The sequence below is a fragment of the Palaemon carinicauda genome, chromosome 17 (assembly GCF_036898095.1).
Source record: "Palaemon carinicauda isolate YSFRI2023 chromosome 17, ASM3689809v2, whole genome shotgun sequence".
Taxonomy (NCBI): Eukaryota; Metazoa; Arthropoda; class Malacostraca; order Decapoda; family Palaemonidae; genus Palaemon; species Palaemon carinicauda.
In genome coordinates, this window is record NC_090741.1 from 47,303,401 (window position 1) to 47,308,400 (window position 5,000).

Sequence of the window (5,000 nt, forward strand, 5' to 3'; positions counted from 1 at the left end):
TCTCTCTAGTGAAGGATTTAGTGAAACAATCTTTTTATAAGGAAATCTCTCTCTCTCTCTCTCTCTCTCTCTCTCTCTCTCTCTCTCTCTCTCTCATAAAGGATTTAGTGAAACCATCTTTTTTAGAAGGATTTGGTGGAAGAATATTTTCTCTCTCTCTCTCTCTCTCTCTCTCTCTCTCTCTCTCTCTCTCTCTCTCTCTCTCTCTCTCTCTCTCTCTCTCTCTCTCATCTCGCAGTGTAGATGGCCATTGTTTTTCTGATGCCAGTTTTATGCTTCAATGATTTTCAATTTTGTGTGGTAAACATCCTGCTGTTTATCATCTTGAAAACAATAGCTCATCTGTCTCCTGAAAGAACCAGACACATACTTTTCTTAATGAGTAGTGCTGCCTCTTTACCTTATATTAATTAAGCCTAAATCCTCCCTCTTTCATACGATCTAAGTATTCAATTTTTTTAAATGTAAATAGTCGTAAGTTTTCCTTTTTCCTTTTTTCATTTACTTATTAGATAGGTAGTAAGTTGGCCAGGGCACCAGCCGGCCGTTGAAATACCACTGCCATAAAGTTATGGGGTCCTTTGACTAGCCAAACAGTACTACATTGGATCCTTCTCTCTGGTTACGGTTCTTTCTCTTTGCCTACACATACGCTGAATAGTCTGGCCTATTCTTAACAGATTCTCCTCTTTCCTCATACACCTAACAACACTGAGATTACTAAACAATTCTTCTTCGCTCAAGGGGTTTACTACTGCACTGTATTTGTTTAGTGGTTACTTTCCTCTTGGTAAGGGTAGAAGAGAGACTTTAGTTATGGTAAGCAGCTCTTCTAGGAGAAGAACACTCCAATATCAAACCATTGTTTTCTAGTCTTGGGTAGTGCCATAGCCTCTGTACCATGGTCTTCCACAGTCTTGGGTTAGAGTTCTCTTGCTTGAGGGTACACTCAGGCAGACTTTTCTATCTTATTTCTCTTCCTCTTGTTATGTTAATGTTTTTATAGTTTATTTAGGAAATATTTATTTTAATGTTACTCTTCTTAAAATATTTTATTTTTCCTTCTTTCCTTCCTCACTGGGCTATTTTCCCTGTTGGGTCCCCTGGGCTTATAGCATTCTGCTTTTCCAACTAGGCTTGTAGTTTAGCAAATAATAATAATGATAATAATAAAAATAATAATAATAATAGGCTTAGATTGCTTCTCAAATATCAATATAAAAAGTTATAATAATTCCTCATTTGATAATTAATCCTCCTATTTAACCCCTGGGCTAGATTATAATGAAATAGAACCATTTAATTTTTCTATTTTAGAAACGTACCTTCCTATTTTTCCTTATAGAATAGAAGTGTTAATAGAGATGGATTTTTACCCTCTCCAAAGAGGTTATAAAGTGACCTGCTTTTATTTATGTTTGTTTGTCTGTTAGCAGGATTACGTCTAAAATTTCCTTGCAGGATTTCCACCAAATTTTAACAACGGTTAGGTATTAGGCTCTGGAAGAGCTTATTAAATTTTTAGGTGATCCGGATCAAGATCGCTATTGTGGTTATAATTATTATTAATATTATTATTATTATTGTTATATTATTATTATTACTAGTAGTAGTAGTAGTACTAGTAGTAGTAGTAGTAGTAGTTTAGATTCATTAATGGTCAACATATGAAAAAGGGAAAGCTTGGTCCGTAGACTTCAATGAGATGTTGACAATCTTTATTGGCGGTGGTCTGAAATCTTCGATTACTCCGGCTGCAATTCTTTCCTTATTAATCTATCATGGTAATTTTAAAGGTTTAAAGGCCACTCATGAATGGCAGAGGCAAGGGACAAAGACATTGCCTTATCGAGGAGGACAATGCCCAAGAGACTGACCATATATACACATGATCAGCGCCCATGCTCCCTCTCCATCCAAGCAAGAACCAAGGAGGGCCAGGCAATGGCTGCTGATGTCTCAACAGATAGACCGATAGGCTCCCTCGAACCCTCCATCCTTAGCTCACAAGGTTGGTGAGGTTGCAGCGACCAAAGAAACTAACGAGTTTGACCGGGACTCGAACCCCAGTCTTGACGTTCATAATATGAGACGTACGTCCTTTGCCCTCTTTGCATTATTATTATTCTTACTTGCTAAGCTATAACTCTAATTGGAAAAGCAGGATGCTATAAGCCCAGGGGCTCCAACAGGGAAAATAGCTCAGTGAGGAAAGGAAACATAGAAAAAGAAGATATTTTAAGAAGAGCAACGAGATTAAAATAAATATCTCATATATAAATTTTAAAAACTCCAACAAGACTAGAGGAAGAGAAATAAGATAGAATAGTGTGCCCGAGTGTACCCTCAAGCAGGAGAACTCTAACCCAAGACAGTGGAAGACTATGGTACAGAGGCTATGGCACTATATAAGATTAGAGAACAATGGTTTGATTTTGGAGTGTCCTTCTCCTAGAAGAGCTGCTTTCCATAGCTAAAGAGTCTCTTCTACCCTTACCAAGAGGAAAGTGGCCACTGAACAATTACAGTGCAGTAAGAAGAATTGTTTGGTAATATGTGTTGTCAGGTGTATGAGGACAGAAGAGGATGTGTAAGGAATAGGCCAGACTATTCGGTGTGTGTCTTAGGCAAAGGGAAAATAAACCGTAACCAGAAAGAAGGATCCAATATAGTGTCTGGCCAGTCAAAAGACCCCATAACTCTCTAGCGGTATTATCTCAACGGGTGGCTGATGCCCTGGCCAACCTACTAACGAACGTTTTAAATCAAAGGGGCACTTAAAGTTATTCATCAAGAAATATACATTGTTTTATTCAAACGAATTACTCATAAAATCCATCTCAAGTTTATTTTACAAGCTTATGTTGTTAAACATGATCCGGCAGATAGGTTAATGGTTGTTTTGGCCATGAGAGAGAATATTGTCATAAATTTTGCATTTTGTTAATAAAATGACATTGCAATTTTTTTTTTTTTTTTTTTTTTTTGATCCAGATTGAATGTTGTTTTCTAAAGGGGGTTAGGGGGGACGATGGGGTTGGTATGAACACCCTAATAATTACTTGTTTTTGAAGTGGAGTCAGTTTGATATGGAACCACAAACATGTTTTCCTCTCTTGCTCTTTTCCGATACAGATTTTTTGCTACTCGTTCTGACAACTTGTGATATACATACACTATATATATATATATATATATATATATATATATATATATATATATATATATATATATATATATATGTATATATAGATAGATAGATAGATATGTTTTTGTATGTATGTATATATATATTTGAGCATGTGAAAGTAATATAATGGTACACAAACTAATTAAAATAGGCTATATATATATATATATATATATATATATATATATATATATATATATATATATATATATATATATATAGATAGATAGATAGATAGATAGATAGATATGTTTTTGTATGTATGTATGTATGTATATATATATTTGAGCATGTGAAAGTATAATGGTACACAATCTAATTAAAATAGGCCATATATATATGTATGTATATATATATATATATATATATATATATATATATATATATATATACATATACATACATACATACAACTTCAAGAGTGAGTCACTGTGCAATGTGTATTTTTTTTTTTTTCGTGGGGACCCAGTGGTGCCAAACTGTCAAACTCAAGGGCCACATTGAGCCACAAAAACTCTAGCCAATACCTTTTTACCACGTCCCTTAACAACAACTTTTATTTATATACATGATTGGTGGATGAAGGATAGAGATACTAATCATTTTTTAAAATGGTCTGTTTATTTATGATAAGGATTTTTCAGAATACCTTTGACCAGATTAGTGAGATCTTCATTTGTTAAACACGTAAAAAGAGGTTTAATCCTTTAAATTCTAATAAAGGTTAATCCTTTAAAATCTAATTTAGCTTTTTGTTTGTAGAAAATAACTACAGCCAAGGAGGCAGTTTGTAAGCGAAAGAATGTAGAGAGTAATTTGATAATTGTACTGTGGAGATAAGAGACACTTTAGGAATAGAGATAGGAGAAACTAGGAATATTATTATCATTATTACTTGCTAAGCTACAACCCTAGTTGGAGAAGCTGGATGCCATAAACTTTACTAATAGAGATAGGAGAAGCTGGGAATACTATTATTATCATTATTACTTGCTAAGCTACAACCCTAATTGCAAAAGCAGGATGCTATAAGGCCAGGGGCTCCAACAGGGAAAATAGCCCAGTGAGGAAAGGAAACAGGAAAAATGGAATATGTAAGAGCAGTAACAACATTAAATAAATATTTCTTGTATAAACTATAAAAACTTGAACAAAACAAGAGGAAGAGAAATAGGATAGAATATTGCGCCCAAGTGTACCCTCAAGCAAGAGAACTCTAACCCAAGATAGTGGAAGACCATGGTACAGAGGCTATGGCACTACTCGAGACTAGAAAACAATGGTTTTATTTCGGAGTGTCCTTCTCCTAGAAGAGTTGCTTACCATAGCTAAAGAGTCTCTTCTACCCTTACTAAGAGGGAAGTAGCCACTGAACAATTACAGTGCAGTAGTTAACCCCTTGGTTGAAGAAGAATTATTTGGTAATCAGTGTTGTCAGGATGTGAGGACAGAGGAGAATATATAAAGAATAGACCAGATTATTCGATGTAGGTGTGAGGACAGAGGAGTATATGTAAAGAATAGACCAGATTATTCGATGTAGGTGTGAGGACAGAGGAGAATCTGTAAAGAATAGACCAGATTATTCGATGTATGTGTGAGGACAGAGGAGAATATGTAAAGAATGGACCAGATTATTCGATGTAGGTGTGAGGACAGAGGAGAATATGTAAAGAATGGACCAGATTATTCGATGTAGGTGTGAGGACAGAGGAGTATATGTAAAGAATAGGACAGATTATTCGATGTATGTGTAGGCAAAGGGAAAATGAGATAAGGGAAACTCTTTGAATAGAGATAAAGTGCCAAT

The 5,000-nt window shown here is 35.0% G+C and overlaps 1 protein-coding gene across 2 annotated transcripts in view; it reads left to right on the forward strand.

Moving 5' to 3' along the window:
• The window catches only part of LOC137656060 (organic cation/carnitine transporter 2-like), a 161,461-nt gene that overhangs the window by 63,211 nt on the left and 93,250 nt on the right, over window positions 1-5,000 (forward strand). The window lies entirely within an intron of this gene.